The following is a 19842-nucleotide window of genomic DNA, read 5'->3' as shown; positions in this document are numbered from 1 at the left end:
AGTGTTATCATGTGCCACGTACTATTTCAATCCTCGGAAAACTCTATAAAGTCAACAGAATTATCATCTACATTTTGTATATAAGGATATAGAGGCACAGAAGTGATAAGGAATGCATGCAAAATTCTTTACCTAGAAGGTAAGAGAGCCAGGATGATTGTTCCAGAATCCATAGTAGTGGTTTTTCTAAATAAGATTTAAAATTCATTTTTGTTTGTTTTGTTTGTTTAAATCAGGCTTAGTGAGGCATAATGTATAGACAGTGAAATTCACCATCTTTTATGGTCCAGTCACTACCCATAATTCATCCTTTTCCTTTACAACAGTGGTTCTCAAAGTTTGGTCCCCAGACTAGCAGTGTCAGCATCATTTGGAAACTTGTTAGTCTACCCCAGTCTTACTGAATCAGAAACTCAGGAGGAGATGAGATCCAAAGCACAAAGCATGTGTCATATTTGCTAAACTTAACATCAACAGTAATAAATCATGTTAATAGTGTATATCCTTGATATGCTGAAATGAAAATAGTACTTAACCTGTGGTGCGCCTCCCCAAAACTCACGACTCCAGTCTAACGATGAGAAAACATCAGACAAATCCCACATTCTACATTCTACTGACAATTATTCTTCAAAATTATCAAGGTCATCAAAAACAAGAAAAACAGTTATAGCCAAGAGGAGCCTATGAGACATAAGAGCTAAATGTAATCTGGTATCCTAGATTGGATCCTGGACAGAAAAAAAGATATTGAGTAAAAACTAAGAAAATCTGAATCAAATATGAACTTCAGTTAATAATAAGGTATCAATGCTAGTTTATTCACTGTAACAAATGCACAATAGTAATGCAAGATGTTACCAGAAGAGAAAATTGGGTTGGGTTATGTGAGAAATCTACTATTTTCACAATTTTTCTATAAATATGAAATTGCTCTAAAATTAAAAGACTATTAACATAAACAAGTAATGAGATAATAATTCAACTTAAAAGTCAGAAAAAAGAATAATATATCAGAAAAAACTTCAATATGCAGAACCCAATTACAAACAAGAGTAGAAAATGAAAGAGTACTTAGGGAGGAGAAACAAAGGCACACAACCTTTCTCTTTAAGATAAAGATTAAAATGGAAGAAATCAAAGCAAAATGGACAAAGATAAAAATATCACATGTATAAGCAATACTGGAAATGAGAACAAGTGATTTATAACATGAAAGTGATGAAGACATCTATGAACATCTTTTTGTCAGTAAATTAAAAAAAATAGATGACAAAATATGATTCTAATCAGCAACAAATACAAAGAAAACATCAAAAACATTGTTTTGATCACATTTCTTTAATGATTATTGAATACGATATTACAACATTAAGAAATTTAATAATTTAATAAGCAATTAAATAGTACTATAGCCTTTAAAGAAACTTAATAAGCAATTTAGTACTTTACAGAAAACAAGTATCAGATTTGACAGTTTCACAGGAGAGGTCTATTAAATATTCAAAGAAAAAATAATTGTTGATACTTCAAATTCTGATGGTGTTGCAAGTGATATTCTCTTTAGTTCCGGTAGGAGGAGGTAAAACCTAAGGATTTTAAATGGAAGCATCAGAGAAGAAACATTGAAAGCTAAGGGGAAACCCAGACTTCAAGATTTAATTCCACACACCTTTGTGAAACATACTACAAGTCTTGAGGCAGGGCCGAGTTTTGCTTTCTAGGTTAGGTGCTTTCTGACCATTCTAAATGAAGATGTTTGAGTTTTGTGTCTGGGGAAGTGTGGTGGTAAAGCAATGTTACGTGAATGGACTAAGGGAAACTACCAAGTACTACCTCTCCTCCCTTCCACTTCCTTCTCCTCACCTTCTCTCTCTCTCCCTCTCTCAGTCTCTCTCTCTCTCTCTCTCTCTCTCTCACACACACACACACATACACACACACACACAGACCCCCAGGAGACGTACTCCCCTCTACCCTCCAGATTTGAGAAGGGACAAGGAATTTATTTTTATTTTGATTCCCCCCTTTGATCATTAGGTGGCACCAAAGAGCAACATAATATACTCAGATAAATGTAAAGTCAGAGAAAAGCGGAACGGGTCCTGCAATCAATTATCTTTAATTAGGCAGGCAGGACTGGATTGAAATAATATTAAACAGATTTATTAAAATTTCCTGAAATATGACCTGTCAATCACTAAAGATCATAGCAGAATACTTCAGTTAAAAATTCTACAAATCATGTGAATTATTTTTTCTTTGCTAGAAAATAAGCATTACTAATTTGAATTTGTCTAGATATTTCTATTATCAATGGATCAGGTCCTAGATATTTAAAATCATTAGGTGTACTAGACATCAAAATACACAAATGAATTTGTTACCTTCATGCATGTCCTTATTTGTTTCCTTGAGTTTATGTCAAGGCTATGGGGTTAGGGATGAGTAGCTAATTCAATTTCAGTTCAATTTATATTTCAAGTGCTGTAAGTTGCTGATAAAACAGTGATGTCTGTCACTGCTCTCAAAGATTTCACAAATAAGAAGGGGAAGACAAAAGTGTAAGTAAGCAATTAAAATATGGTGCTGATAGAATATGCTGATCACGTGGAAATTAAACACTGTCCAAAAGACCTCAAAGAAGGGTCACTTACGCAGTGGAGGGGAAGTGGTGACAAAGCTGGGGTAGGCGAGGAAGAGCAGGGATGTAGTGCAGTAATAGAACACGGAAACATTCCACGTGAAGGAAATAACATGCATAGGGATGGAGGAGTAAGAGCTTCATGCATTTTTGAAACCAAAAGAAGTTTGTTGTGGATGTGTCCTTCAGAAAAGATGAGTGTGCTGGTTGGTGAGAGGTGGAGCTTTCTTTAGCTCATATCATGCAGGGATTTATAGGTGAGTTTAGGTGACGAACGATTATCCTATAAGCAATGGGGAGACAGTGGAAAAACAGGTACCATGGTCAGCTTTGCATTTTGAGAGACTCGTTGTTGCTCAGGCGTGGAACGCAGATCAGATAGGAACAATATTAGAGACAGTGAGAGGAGTGAAGAGACGAGAGGTCCAGTGAGTTGATGGTGGCTTACTATAGAGAGCAAAATGGAGTCTCTCATGTCAAGTAGGGTCCCGTGTCAAGCAATGACGCAAGCAGTTAAAGGTTCTGCAGCTACAAGACATTGCTGGGGCCAGCATCAGCTGACACCCAGGCAGAACCAGAGGAGGTCTGTAGGGGCCTGAAACCCATTAAATCCCTTTAAAACAGGGATGATTTTGGCAGCGAACTGTCAGACGTGACCTCTCTATGTCTGACCACTTAAAAAAGGCAGCTGCCACCCCAGGCTCTGCCCCCTTGCTCTCTGAACAGAACCGAGATCCTTCACTGCTTGAACATAAGAAGCAGTAAGTGCTGAGAGCTGACCTGGACCAAGATGACAGAGGCCTTCTCTCAACTGTGTGCCCACAGACTGAGTCCACCTTCACTTCGTTAACTTCCTGCATCCTCCTGTTATCTCGATGGTTGTGTGGTTTATCTTATGCCCTGCTCTGTGTGCTGTGTAGGAAGCCAAGTTTAAGCACATGGTAAAATGTTATAGAGCTTGGAATCCTGAACATGCTTTGTAATTGTGATTAACTTTGCTTTATGACTGAATAAAGCTGACATTGTGGAAAGACACAAGTTGTGTGTGCACCTTCATAGCACGCTCATGACGCTCACCGAGACCTGGGACATTTGGTAGGTAGACCCAAAACCATTTAGAGATAGATTGGCAGTTGGGGAAAGAGATAGAGGTGTCTGAACTGAGCAATCGAGGGAAGGATCTAGAGAAACAAGAGTTAGGCTTGGGCAGAAGGTGGTATGTTCCTTTGAGACCCTGAGTTTGACATGCCTATAAGGCTTCCCTGATCTTTACCTCAGAGTTGGCTATGTGAGTGAAAGACTCTAACATCCATGCGTGTGTTATTTCCCTTACCCTCCATAACATTGCTGCAAAGTTCAATATACATATTCCTTTCTTTGGTCTCTTTAATCCGTCCAGTTCTTTCCATCCCCACCAACCTTCTTATTTAAGCATTACCATCTCTTATTTGGATAACTTCAAAAGGCTCTGAACTGGTCTACCTGTTTTCACTCCTCTCTGAAGCCAGAGTGAGCTTTTTTTTTTTTAATTTATTTTATTATGTTAATCACCATACAGTACATCATTAGTTTTTGATGTAGTGTCCCATGATTCATTGTTTGCGTGTAACAGACTGAGCTAAAATCTTGTCGCCTCCTGCCATAATCCTACTTAAAACCTTTCAGTAGCTTCCTGTTGTTCTCAGAATTAAGGCCAAATCCTTAAATTGGCCTACAAATCCCTGAATGGCCAAGCTCATATATCATACATCACGTTTCTGCTTCCCATTCCCCCATTCGCCTCCACTCCAATAAACAGCTGGTCCTGTCAGTCATCAGCTGCCTCTTGATCTTCCCTCAACAGGCTTTGCAGGTCACGCTCTGTTTTTGCCAGAAATGCTCTTCAATACTCATTTCAATTCTCTCATTCTATTGACTGCAGCTGTTAAAGCCAGTTCCTCAGGAAAGACGCTTTTACTGACCTGTCTAGATCAAGCACCTCTTTCACAGCTCCCAGAGCCCCACGCACCTCTCCTTTGCTGAACAGGTCAAAATTGCTCTTTTGCATATGTTTATGCTGATCATGTCTCCTGACCCACTAAGTGTCAGCTTTCATGAGGACAAGACTGAATCTGACTTTAACTCATCTTTGGGTTTCTAGAACTTAGTCTGATGTTGGCAGATGGTGAACACACACTTCTTACTTGTTGAATGGAGAAATGAACCAGCGAGGTACAGAGCATACTTCATATACAGATGTGAAGCTTAAGAAACAAGTCTGCATGGGTCATATGATTCAGGTGTCTTTAAAATAAAAATAATAATCACAGTCATGGAAGTAAATCCGATCACTCAAGAAATGCACGCAGAGTGGAAAAGAAAGAAAGAAAGATAGGAAGGGAGGGAAGAAGGAAGAAAATCAAGGCTGTATTGATCACTATTCTCTGTTGCTGACATAAAAACCTATTACATGTTTAAGCAAGGAAAAGAATGTATTGAAAGATTTTTAGTAGTTTACAGAATTTGGTTCAGAGATCCAGGTCTAGCACTAGACAGGAGCAGTGCTAAAACCTCAAACATGGCATTTCTAGGGAAAACACTGAAGCTCACACAGCATATGCCAGCCCCTTGAGGACTTATAGTTCATTTAGGCAATACTGGAGAATAAACACCAGAAGGTCTGCCACCCCAGCCAGCAAAGAGCTAGAGCCCTCAGTCATCATCCTCACTAAGAGGTTAATTCCCCAGATAGCTGCTTCTTCGTGTTCACTGAATTTCCACCTGTAGTACCTTGAGAGTGAATCTGATGGGCAGGACCTAGGTCACATGCCTTGCAGTAGCTAAAGAGGCTCACAAAGTAAACTTTTAGGTTTCCACCATGAGAAGATGAGGAGTCATAAGATGAGAAATTAGCAAAATATATAGATAGCATTCCAAAGAAGTTGAGTATCACTCACACATAAGAAATATCTCCTACAATGGCTCATAAAAAAAAAAAAAAGAAAACAACCCTGAAAATATCAATATATAAGAGATGGTTAAGGAAATAGAGCCAGCTAAGGAAACTAGGGAGAGAAGAGGAAAATTAGAAGGATGTGTTCTTAGGGACGACATATGAAGAGAGTGTTCTTTGAAAGTAGGAGAATGAGTGACACAAATACTGCACAGAAATTTAGCAGGAGAGTCTAGGAGTATGCATTGGGAACCAACCAGAAGGAGGTCATTAGTGACTCCAGAAGAGGCAGTTTCTGGGGATAATGAGGCAAAGGGCAAATTTATAGTACATAAGGAATGGGAGGAAGAATATAAGCAGTGTAAGTGTAGGACATTATTCCAAGAAACTTTTGGAACCCTAGCAGTAGGATATGGGATTAAAGAAACCTTTGTTGTTATTGTTTCTTCCAAAGAAATTCACAGTCCTGGAAAAATAAGTAAATAGACAATATAGTGAGATACATGTTGTGATAAGAATAAGCATGAGAGGTTAAGAGTACAGAGGAGAGGCACGTAAATAGCTTTAGGGATTATTGAAGGTTTGGGAGTTTAGGCAGGAGAGTGACATTTTCATATTTAAGCTTTAGATACATTACAGAAGCTGCAGGATGAAAAAGTCAAGTCCAGTCAGGAGGTTACTCCAGCAAATGGAGAGAGATGGAGGCTGTGTGAAGGTGGGGATTACATTGAAGAGAATGGAAAAGAGGCTGATTTGCAAGAGACTAACCGGGTAGCTCTGATAAATTTGTATTTAACTGAATGTAGGGGTGACTGAAAAGTGATGATTCAAAGATCCCTTGGCCTCCTGAGGACATTCATTGTTAAGAATAGTATCAAAAGAGGGTGCCTGGCTGGCTCAGTTGGAGGAGCATGTGATTCTTGATCTCGGGTTCAAGAGTCTTGAACTCTCAGGGAAGTTCAAGTCCCACATTGGGTGTAAAGATTACTTTAAATAAATAAAATTAAAAAAAAATAGTACCATAAAGGATACAGTTTTACTAACCCAGCTGACTAATAAAATACATGATTTTCTTCCTTAAATTTCTATTTATTTAACATGTCATATTATGTTGTATTAAGATGTAATTCCTCTTATTTCAAGCGAATAATTTAATGTTTAACAGGATAGGTTCCAGAATATTTCAAACTCTTGTATGTTTTATGTTTTTTGTTTTGTTTTGTTTTGGTGTTTTTCTTTTTTAATCACACTCATCTGGAGAATTCAGGGGAGTATGAGGGTGCTATTCATTTCTAAGAAGAAGGCTCAAGATATATTAACAAACCAGATGAGAAAAGTATGTGTCCTTGAGTTGTTGAATTGTGATGGCCTTGTATTTGAATGTTTTCTCTTTTCCACTGACAAAAGAAGTTGCTATTGCAAATATAGTCATTATATATCATGGTACTGTTAGCTCTGAGGCTGCATATCTAGGTTCAAATCCTGGCTTTGCCACTTTCTATCTTGCCATGGACAAATTGTTCAACCTCTCTTAGACTCAGACTCCACATCCACAAACTAGACATAATTTCATAGGTTGTTATAAGGATTAAGAGGCATAATTTATGTAAAATACTTGGAACTTTAATTATTCAACAAACATGTATTATTTTAATAAACAATCTAATGGTGTTTTTTTTTATTTTAGGTGCCTGGAAGAGAATACAATATAATCATTAAAACTTTGGAGATTTTCCAGTAAAATTTACAATACACACACATACAGACACACAAACACAAGTGACTAATATCAATATAATCTCTATATCTACATAGACCATACAAATGTGTCATTAAATATAACACACACACATAAATTACATACATATGCATATACATATATATATATCATATAAATAAACCTAAATTACTTTCATCTAATGTCTAATACTGACAGTCCTATAGAGACATAACAAGATTTACCTTCTCAACTTAACTCCATAATATCTACCTACCATTTATGTATCAAGTTTCTGTTCTGATTCTATTCTGTTCATCAAGCTTTCCTGAATATTCTAACTGGAAATACATTATCCCTATTCTATATGGTGATAAGATCTCTTGGAATGCTTATCTTCTACTTTTATTATAGCTGATGTTGTGCTCATTTATCTCCCTTCCTATACTCTAATCTCTACAAAAATAAGGTCCATATTTTAAAATATCTTTGTATAATTTGTACAAAAATTTGCAGTCTAGATCCTTAATAAGTATTTTTGAATACATAAGTAAATAACTAGCACTTTAGTCGGACTTTGTGCAGACTCAAATTTCTATGGGTCTAGGCAGTTAACAACAAAAGGAAATGAATGAAGCAGGCTGCGTATAACTTACGAGGGTCTAGTAGTAAGTGCGTTAAATGAAAGTGCATACCCTCTATAAAGCACACACTCACAACCCAAGCTCTGTCAGTTTAGCCCTGTAGGAATGTAGACCCAGTTTTGTCAAGTTATCTGCTGTAATCTAGAGGGGCTACAATTACTGAATTATGTATGAAAGTTTTTTGATGTTGCAAACATTTAAATGTTTCAGGTGAAAGGAAATATTTGGCCTTTGGGATACTAGATAGCCATATTAGATACTGTAAAGTATGCTGAGTAAGGCAGAGGTTCGAAAATTTATCCTCCCTATTTCCTCTCCTTCTGCTTTCCCCCCATGACTCCTATTTCTGATGTTCTTTTCTTCTAAATTACCACATCCTCTAACATTAAATTCCCTTCTATTCCCATCTTTGATATTTTCTGAATTTGAGCCCAAATGCATAGGTAAGCCTATTTAGGATCATTATGACCATTTAGCCACTCATAAAATCAAATACCTGATGCAAAGAGGTGGTTACAAAAGGGTAATTTGAGGATGAAGTCTCAAGGGATCAAGGAAGACTTGGGCTCATCAGTTGAATTGGGGGGATGAAGCATAGTACAAATTTCATCTGGTTAGTAAGGGGAAAGGATAGGTTTGAACCCCACGGACCAAACAATGCGATCAGGACAAAATACATTTTAAGAATGAAGAACTAACTGGCGCCTGGATGGTTCAGTCAGCTAAGCATCTACCTTTGGCTCTGGTCATGGTCCCAGGGCCCTGGGAGAGAGCCCTGCATGGGTCTCTCTGCTCAGCCGGGAGTCTGCCTCTCCCTCTCCCTCTACCCCTCCCCCCTGCTCGTGCTCTCTCTCGAGCTCTTTCTCTCAAATAAATAAATAAAAGAGGGAAAAAAAAGAAGAACTAAGTCCAAAATCAAAAACTCGGTGAAACTAATTTCTGATTGAGACTGCCAGGGGCCTCAGTAGCTACTGTGGTTCCATGCTGGCCATTTACTGGTTTGATATTTACTGGTTAGGTATGATGTATGGTTGCTAATTAGAAATTTCAACCATATTTAACAACCACATTTGTTTTATGAATATTAAATATAAATATCACTTTATATTTTCAAAATGCAAGTGTCTTTTTTCCCATTACCTAAGCCATTGATCAAAAAACTAAGTTTACTGCATATAGAAAATTAATCTATATCTTAATAGGAGTGATTAGTTGAAAGATACTACCTTTACCAAAATTCAGAATTTAAAATAGGTAAAGTTGTAAGGGGGGGGGAGTCCGTTATTATACTACATTATTATAGCTATATAGGGCTTGCTTATTTATTATATGTCTTTTGTTTGTTTAATAAATTTGGTATTTTTGTATGTTTTCAGTACTAATCCTAACATTTCTATATTTATAGGTCCCTTCATCCAGAATTTTGGATGAAAGAGAGTAAAGTCATAAAATTAAAGAAAGTAACTGAAAGTAATGCAAAAAAGCAAGGACTATAGCTTAACCAATGATAGAATAGGAGGGAAAAAAAACACAACAAAGAAGATAAAAAGAAGGAAAGCCTTTTCACAAATATAAGTTCATAGCCCATTTAATCCTTTTAAAAATTCTTCTTTGGGTATTTCTACCCCCTTTTTTTTATTGCTTCTTTCTAGCTTTCATTTTAAGACTTTTCCTTTCTCATTTCTGTTCATATTAATGTACAAAACAAAGTCATGTGGTCCCTAAAACTTAACTCTAATTGACCAAAATGTGATAAAATTATGAATAAAACTGGGCGCCTGGGTGGCTCAAGTGATTAAGCAACTGCCTTCGGCTCAGGTCATGATCCTGGAGTCCCAGGATCGAGTCCCACATCGGGCTCCCTGCTCAGCTGGGGGGTCTGCTTCTCCCTCTGACTCTCTTCCCTCTCGTGCTCTCTGTCTCTCATTCTCTCTCAAATAAATAAATAAAATCTTTAAAAAAAAGAAATCATTAAAAATAAAAAATTTTTTAAAAATTATGAATAAAACTTGAAGCCTCGATTCACAACTTTTTGAATAGTTCTGATAACTTTTTTGAGTGATTTCCTATTTAAAATTTTATTAAATGTTAAACTGTCACATTTACCATATTATTTTCTAGATGCCAAAAGATTGACAATTTCTTGAGTCATACTGAAAAACCCCTTTACTGGGTTTATTGATTTGGTGCTGTCATATCAATAATATTCCAAAACAGAGAAATTATTTATATGACAATTATCATTTTGCAAGGTAACTTGACTTTAGTCAATGACAAAGAGTTTTGGCATTCTATTCAGGTGGCACCTTCAGTCTTGTGTTTTGCTACCTCTCTCATCATTTTCCTTTTATTATTTTTTTTCCAGAGTCATCCATCAGAGAAAAGCTTGACCTCATTTTTGATGGTCTTTCTGGTATTCGTCTCCTTCCTTAGTTTCTTCTTTCCCCAAATCAAGAGCCCAAAACAAGATCTGCAAACTTAGCTTGCTTCAAAAGATTCCCATCAAGTGGACTCTTGCGTACTTCAAAATGTCTCCGAACTTCAGTTTCAGAAACTTCAAAGGGCCTGTGATTTTATCCTCCTTGTAAGATAAGGAGACAGCTTGCCACAGAGACACTGCAGAAGACACTAGACTCCTGAACACAAGACAAAAAACTTTATTACACACAGCAATCACCATAGAGTCTCAGATCTGCACTGGTTCTTCCTCCCCGTTTTTACCGTGAAGAGGGGCAGGTGATACCTGCATACACAGCAGGTGGTGTTACAGGGGAGGAACCCCACAAACTTCAGGATCTCAGTTTTTTCATAATGAGCAAGTAAGCTTACCTGATATTTACTCTGGAGAGAGCCATTATCTTTATTATAACAGCAAACAAGCCTGCCCTTTATTCTGAAGGAAGACTATCTTCCTAGGATTTTTGCTACAAAAACATTCTTGATAAGATAGAACAAAGGCGGCCAGTGTCTCTACTTGCAAGACATTCAGAAAAATAAGAGATCCATGGGGGACTGTTACTCAATCTTCTAGGAAGATAGACTAGATATTTTCCTCTTTTTTTTTTTTTAAGAGGAGGGGAGGGGCAGAGGGATGCGGGGCTCAATCTAACACAACCCTGAGATCATGACCTGAGCCGAAATCAAGAGTCGCACCCTTCACCACCTGAGCCACCCAGGCGTTCCATGACCTTTTCCTCATTTTTTCCTTAAATATTTTATTTATTTATTTATTTGAGAGAAAGTGGGGGAGAGGGGGCAGGGGCGAGGAGCAGAGGGAGAGGGACATAATACAGAAAAAAAAATTTTGATTTGTTTGATTATCTAAACATTGAAAACTCCTCAACATCAAACCCATCATAACATGAAAGGGCAAACTACATTTGTGAAAATATGTCCACAAAATTAATGACGAAAAGAAAAATTTTGTAGATTAAAAATCTACAAAAATATAAAAGCATTCTTGAAGGGAAGGACAAAGAATATGAGATAATTCAAATGAGTAGACATGGTATGCATGTTACAACCATATGTTCATATCATAGCAGAAAGCAAAAACTAAACTCTGAAAATATAAATGCCCCTTTAAGGGTAGCTAAATAAATTGTAACGTCTCAATAAGATGAAATACTGTGGAGCCATTATAGAAGATTACATAGAACTATGGTTTTTCTATCTGTGGTCTATAGAGTGTAAAAGAGTCCCAGGGAGGGGTGCCTGGGTGGCTCAGTCGTTAAGCCTCTGCCTTCGGCTCAGGTCATGATCTCAGGCTCCTGGGATCAAGCCCTGCATCGGGCACCTTGGTAGGAAGCCTGCTTCTCCGTCTCCCACTCCCCCTGCTTGTGTTCCTGCTCTCACTCTCTCTCTCTCTGTCAAATAAGTAAAATCTGAAAAAAATAAAATAAAATAAATAAAAGAGTTCCTGGGAAAGAAAAGGAGAATATTCCATCAGGTGGGGAACTATTCCAACCAAACAAATTCACATTTACCTAATTTAGGTTTTGAACTTTGAAGAACAGGATCAATTGCTTAAAATGTGTTAAATATTATAATATAACCTATAAATCTAAGGCAGTGTGAGAAAATGATGATATAAGAAAAGGTGGAAAAAACAGTTTATAAAATCAATGGAATTTACTATATACAACACTCATATATATAGCCAAAAACATACTCCACATTTTTTTTTTTTACTAATGATTGGTTATTTTGGGGTTGTGGGTTAATGGATTTTGTTTTTTTCTTATTGATTTTTAAATATTTTATAAATATTTAAATAGCCACTAAACTCGAATCTGCAACTGTCCTACAAAAGTGAAAGCTGTCACTCAAACTATATCTCACCTTACAAATTGAATATCAGAAACCTGTAAAACTGACCTCAGTGTTTCATTAATCTACTTGATTATGAAAATTTAAATAATAAAACACAGACTATGATAAAGTCATTTGTTGGATTCGTATCTAGAGCACAGAAAGACTTTTGGGGGTAAATTTTTAACAATAAAGCGCAGTACTTAAGAGGGAACACTTTGGAATAAAATAACCTGGTTCAAGCCAGATTAGCCATTTTTGTCTTAGCCCAAGAAAGTTGTATAACTATTGTAAGCCTAGTTTCTCCATCTCTAAAATTGAAATAAAAATAATATTCACTTCCTTGGATTGTCATGTGAAAAAATCTTCATAATGAGCAAATCTTTAAAATGTGCTAACACACACTGTACATTAACTAACTGGAATTTAAACAAAAACTTAAAAACATTAAAAAAAATGTTTTTTGTTTTTTTTTTGCCTGAGTGCCTAGCTTATTAAAAGTGCTTAACAAGGGCGCCTGGGTGGCTCAGTTGGTTAAGCGACTGCCTTCGGCTCAGGTCATGGTCCTGGAGTCCCGGGATCGAGTCCCGCATCGGGCTCCCTGCTCGGCGGGGAGTCTGCTTCTCCCTCTGACCCTCCCCCATCTCATGCTCTCTCTCTCAGTCTCTCTCTCTCAAATAAATAAATAAAATCTTTAAAAAAAAAAGTGCTTAACAAATGTCAGGTTGTATTTCTGTTGGAAGAATCTGCTTGCATTAGAAGACTGGCTCTACGCTGTGAATTGTGTAAGACTAATAATGAATCATAGACCTGTACTTCTGAAACAAATAATACGTTACATGTTAAAAAACAAAAAAAAAGAAGAAGATAGTAGGAAAGGAAAAATGAAGGGGGGTGGAATCAGAGGGGTAGACGAACCATGAGAGACTATGGACTCTGAGAAATAAACTGAGCGTTCTAGAGAGGAGGGGTGTGGGAGGATGGGTTAGCCTGGTGATGGGTATTAAAGAGGGTAGGTACTGCATGGAGCACTGGGTGTTATATGCAAACAATGAATCATGGGACACTACATCAAAAACTAATAATGTAATGTATGGTGATTAACATAACATAATAAAATTAAATTAAGAAAAAAAAGAAGACTGGCTCTATAACCACCAGTACAGGGTAGTGAATGTCCTTCCTTGTCATGTCAGCAAAGTGCTTAGAAAAGAGAGAGCCTGAAGGCCAGAAACCTGGCATGTGATTTGTTGGACCAGGGCAGGACCGAACTCCTCTACCCTTCTCAGAGAGCTTGCAGGCAGAGGAAGAGGAAGGCCCTGGAGGTACTCGGGCTGGGACTATCAATGACCATCCTGATCTGAAACAACAAGAGGAAGTTAATGACATCCTGGAAAGAGCTGGGGTGGGAAGGGCTGGACAAAGGTGAAGAACACTGCAGAGCTTCACCTCCAGGCCCAGGGAGAGAGTGCCAGCCTTTCAGGCTTCTGCCTTCCTCCTAAGAAGGAGAGATTCTGGTTCTCAATACCAAGTCCAAGTTCCTGTTGGTACTGTGCAGTCTTCCGTGTCCTGCTTCAGGTCGGCGCAGTCACGTCCAACCATGGCTATTAACGCACCTTCCCACCTCCCCTCTTCCCTCACCTCCTCAGCTCACACACCTCTACTCATCTTCCAAGACTCCCTTCTTGATCTTTTCAAGTCAAACAGAACACACCCTCTTTTGTGCCTTCAAAGTTCTTGTATTCCTCAACAACTATAGCACTTTTCAATACATAAAATTTAATAATTTATAAGTTTGTTTCCCCAACAGAGTTATTTTAGTTTTAATTCCTCCATCCACGTGTCATTACCACCACCCTCATCTGTCAGCCTCTCTCACTCCTCAACTTTCCAAATCTCACCCAGATACTAGTAGTTGTTTTAAATTTTTGACCACCTCATCCCAGTCTATCTTCTGGACTTCTGTTGTACTTCCCTTATTGTATCAGCCATCTAAAAATTAAATAAATAACTAAAATAACTGCTACTTTCTAAGTTTTTATGACTTTCCACGTGCCTCTGTGCAATCTTTTCCACGCTGGTACACCCTTCATGGCTGTAACTTAATCACCCACCATGTTAAAACCCCGCCGCCTGCTCTCTGCTCCTCCTTACTTACCTCAGAGCTATCCCTCTTCTCAAATACTCCAGCTCCACAGCCTCCTCATGGTCCTTTGCACTGTGTCTACAAAAATTCGGTTAATATTCCTAGAAACTCCTTCATCTCCTTTACTTCCAAGACAGAAATTTGAACCTGAATCTTCCCAGATAAAAACACCCTATAACTCTCTCAAGTCGGAGAAGGTGCCCCTCCCCTGTTACCGCCTCTATCTGGAGATCCGAAAGAGGAGAAGGAATTGTCATTCCACAACCACTTCCACTTCCTGAAGACCTCCTGCACTGACTGTATACCAGGGGCCTCCTGACCTTGAAGTCTCAGACTCTGCCGTTCAACCTCTTCCTTGTCTCACTGCTGCCATCTTCTGTCCTTCGGGCTCCCTACTGCTATCCTTGTTCAGGTTTCCTATTCATTCCCTCTTGAAACCTGTCATGATCTGGGCTGTATTAGTGTCCACACAAATAGTCTAATCAACCTCCTGACCTCTTTAACTTAAAAAACCTTCACCCGGAAAGAAGTCAGACAGAGAAAGACAAAGACCTTATGACTTCACTTATATGTGGAATCTAAAAAACAAAAGAACAAACAAAAACCAAACAGACTCTTAACGTACAGAGAACAAACTGGTGGTTGCCAGAAGGGAGGGGAGTGGAGGGATGGGTGAAAGAGATGAAGGGGGTAAAGAGGTACAAACTTCTAGTTATAAAGTAAAGTGATGGAGAAGTACAGCATAGGAAATGTAGTCAATAGTATCGTGATAATGTTGTTCAGTGACAGATGGTGACTCTACTTATCGTGGTGAGCTTGAGAAGGGTATAGACTTGTCAAAACACTATGTTGTACACCTGAAACTAATATAACATCGTATGTCAACTATATTTCAATAATAAATGATAAAAAAAAAGACCTTCACCTCACTTCACCAGTTAGCCTCTTATTGCCATTAACAAGAACTTCTTTATCTTTAAAATTTTTCAATTCTAAAATTTTCCTCTCCACTCTAATTTTTACTTTTAGGCACTTCTGTACTTCCATATGAATGACAAACATTCTTACTAGCTACTAATGGCTAGCTAATCAATGAAGAAACATTAATACTGATAAAGGTGTAGTTACTAAAAGGAAATAGGATCAGAAGAATGTGGTTGGATAATGCTGGAGTTAGGAAATTGCATATCTGACAGTCCGCCGACTTCTCCAGAAGTAGTGTGAGGTTTGTCTTCAGCAACACTGTGACATTTTTTATTCTGCTAGTTCCTCTTACTCTCACACTATCCTCTGATGGCTTAAATTAGTTCATCTTACACGCGTGTTAGGCATTCTTCTCTTGCTAGGATTTTACTTCCTCTATTGCCTATCTAAAAGTACAAAACCTTATATACATCAAGTGCTCCTGTTGAGTGGTATATTAGTAAGAACACAGGCTTGTGTGTTGGAAGATCTGAGCCACCATTTACTCATTAGCTGATGCATGACCTTGTATGGAAATCAGTTTACTTAATGTAGGGAAGGTTTGGTTTCCTTATCATGCTTTCCCTACATTGCATGGTTCTTGTGAGGGGCAAATAGAATAATAACTGTAAGACTTTAAGCATTGTTAAGAACCATATAAATTAATAAATAAATACATCCCATTCTATTGGTGGATAGCTTATTATTCTGTCTGGGCAGCTACAGTTGGTTCTGGTAGGTAATATAGTCTGTCAAAGACATTAGATGTCTTTAATATTGTTAAACAAGGACATCTAATGATTAGACCCAGAAAAGCAGATTAGTAATGAAAGCTACATTCTGTCAAGTCAGAAGAAGATATATTTCTGATAGGCAAAACTCTCTTTACACATCAAATTTCAAGGTCTTTTAGAAAGAACTCACTAGGTAGCATTTAGTTAAATTTTAGCTCAATTTTCCCAGACATCTTGAGTAAGTAAAAGCCTCCTTAGCGGCAAAATGAATGAATTTTGGTTGGAGGTGGCAAGAAGTTGGCCGTAGACAAACTGTTACTAATAGAACATCCTACCTACAAGAAGAATCTAGGGTTGGGTAAGAAAAATGCTTTATTCTAAACATTGTTATGAAGGTAAACAATCTCATGGAAATATGATTCAGCATTTTTTAACATCTGTTTTTGCTATGTATGTTACATGTTTTTACAATTTTACCATGCTGTTAAGTATGCAAACTTTATATGCAAACTTTCACTGTTGGTAAGTTTAAAGGAGGAGACTATACATTACATTTTCAAATCTCCTAGCTGCTTGATACTCAAAGTGTGTCCCATAGATCACCAACAATGACATCACCCGAAAACTTGTTAAGAATGCAGTATCTCAGTTAAGAATACACACCTCAGGCCTACCGAGCATGAATCTGAAATTTAACACGATATCTTAGAGATTCATAAGCACATTAAAATTTGCGAAGCACCCTCTAATTCACTGTTCTGTGAAAATATCAAATAGGACAGGATTTCATTAATAAAAATTCTAAGCTCTCTTTTCTACTCCTTTCTCATATCCCATCCCAAACATTCTTTAGTTGTGGTCACTATTAGAAATTTTGTCTTTACCTTTCTACACGTTTTCTATGCATATACAAATATAAAAATGTAATTCATAAATTCTCAAAAGTTTACAAATCTATGAGGTAGGAATATAATTTGGTCACAAAATAATTAGTTGAGGCCTTTAAAAAATCATGTTCTAATAATGGATAATCTTAAATGAGCCCCTTGTTTCTGGTACTGCACACTGCGAAGTGTGTAATTTCATTTTTTTTCTCTCATGTAAAAAGCGGATGTTATTGAACAGATGAGAACACTGAGGCACAGTGATTTACCCCAGATAACAGCAGGTTAATGAGAGCCAAGATTTAAACCTACAATCTGACCCCAAACCCTCTCTTTCAACCACCACTTACACCACTTTACTCAGCTTGTATGTTTTATTTTAGATCTCCAGAGACCTATTTACAGGCCCCTGAAGAACTAAAAAGGTAATTTGTCTGAATACAAACACAAAAGTAAACATAGGTTCCATATTTCCAGTGATACCACATATTCATACTAGACAACAACTTCCTGAAAAGAACTCCATTTTATTTCTGGGCGCCAAGGTTCTGTTCTTACAATACCTGAGAGCAGTTACTAAGCATCCATTGCGAATCCTCTGGTAGGTTCCAAGTGACGTGTGGGTTTCTAGAGAAAAACAAAAGTATCTTTCACATTTCTCAGTAGATTTCCTTCTGGAAGGTTAGCTGTTTGTCACATAGTTAACGGACACTTTCCTAGAAGTCTCACCAGCCATAAAGCCAAATGTTCCTGAGAGAACTGTGACAAACTAATTTTGGAACTTTATGTTCTGAATTATTGACTGTCTCACGCAAGTGAGTCGTCCAAAGGAGGTGTGAGTCTGGACCAGAACATGCTGCAACAATATAAATAACCTCGCATAGTAAAGTTTACCACTTAGTAAGTTTTCAAAATCTATGTCTATTGCTATGATATTTCTTTTCATTTTTGCGCTAATTAGTTTTACTAATAAGTATGAATTTAAGAAAGAAAAAATTTTTCCAATATTGAAAAACTGGAAAACAAGAAAGCTTTCTATTTAGTTGTCCCTTTAACTAACCTGTTTCCACTTTCATTTGTTTAGGGACTCGTGGAAGTTCAAAGCCAGTTGTGTGATATTATTAGAGTGGTGTGCCTAAAATTGTCCTAGTTTATGTCTGTTTATGTCTGTTTTCTATTATAATTACTAAGAGCAGAACATTTCATTATTATGAATGTGAATATTATGAATATTATGAATATTATAATGATCAGTTATATGTTCACCTTGTATGTGACTCTGTTATAAAAGAAAATTGATATTCAGGTAATAATCTCATTTTTTCTTTACTCATAGGGCAAAGGCCCATCAGACTATAAATGGTCCAAATGTGTTTCAAACCTGAGCTTTATTTTAATGGCTGGAACTGATCAAATTTAACTTTTGATAAAGCAAATAAAAAATATCAATAAAAGCAAGTGAATTTAGGCTAAGATTTTTCAGGACTTGGCATTGTACAAATTTACAATGAACACATGAAACCATGTTTTCTCAAAATATAGTAAACAGTTATATTTTATAATGATAAAATGTTTTATTAAAAATTACAACCTAATCAACTATTTTCAATACCTACTTCGGACAATGTGGAGATAAATCCTTATCCATTGGGGATTATAGATAGAAAAATTTGGATTTTGAGTTCATGAGAAGTCCCATGGTAGATACACAAATTCACTGAGAGGTGCCTTGCCTTAGATGCAGACTTTTAGATATTTCTAAAAGTCTGATTGTTTCCTTTTGATGACAAGCCTTATTACTATCAAATATTTCCAAAAAGTATGGCCTCCAGACAGAATTGTTCATAGGTATTCTGGAGGTCCTGTTCAAATCTCTATTTTTGGTCTATCAAAAATAATAAAATTATTTGCTTTTTGTGTGTTAATTACCCACCATTATACTAGGCCAGTTATTTTGTCTTGCTCAATTTTTATATCCCCAGTACCTTGCCCAGTTTCTCCACCTCCGTGAATAAATAAATGAATAAAAATAAATAAACAAATGAAGATACAGTAGCTTTTTATAAATCACAGTAGATTTTTCTACAGTGTGATTCTGAGTAAGGCATAAAATTAGTCAATCATTCTGGATACACTACTGAGAAAAGACAAAAGTATGGCATTATAATGCAGCTGAGGATGCTTGTCCTCACTCCCTTGAATGAATCAGAGTACAGGCATACCTCATTTTGTCGCATTTCACCTTATTGCATTTTGTGGATATTGCATTTTTTTACAAATTGAAAGGTTGTGGCAACCCCACGTCAAGCAAGTGCATCAGCGCCATTTCTCTAACAGCATTTGTTCGCTTCGTGTCTCTGTGTTATATTTTGGTAATTCTCACAATAATTGAAACTTTTTCCTTATTACTGTACTTGAATTATTGCAATCTCATGATAAAATTTAAACAGACGAAGAATTGCTTCTAATGGATGAACAAAGAGAGTGGTCTCTTGAGATGGGATCTGCTCATGGTGAAGATACTGTGAAGATTGTTGAAATGACAACAAAGGGTTTAGAATATTAATAAACTTAGTTGATAAAGCAGCAACAGGGTTTGACTCCAATTTTGAAAGAAGCCCTACTGTGGGTAAAATGCTATCAAACAGCATTGCACATGACAGAAAAATCCTATGTGAAAGGAAGAGTCATCCGATGTGGCAAGACTATGGGAGCCACTCGAACCATTGGTAACCACCACCTTGATCTGTCAGCAGCCAACAATATTAAGGCAAGACCCTCTTCCACCAGCCAAAGGATGATGACTCGCTGAAAGGTCTAATGATGGGTTAGTGTTTTTTAGCAATTAATTATTTTTTAAATTAAGG

This window comes from Mirounga leonina, unplaced genomic scaffold (assembly GCF_011800145.1).
Source record: "Mirounga leonina isolate KUSES-001 unplaced genomic scaffold, KU_Mleo_1.0 Mir_129, whole genome shotgun sequence".
In the NCBI taxonomy this organism is placed as follows: domain Eukaryota; kingdom Metazoa; phylum Chordata; class Mammalia; order Carnivora; family Phocidae; genus Mirounga; species Mirounga leonina.
The sequence above is the reverse complement of the archived record's forward strand: the minus strand, read 5'-3'. Positions refer to the sequence as shown.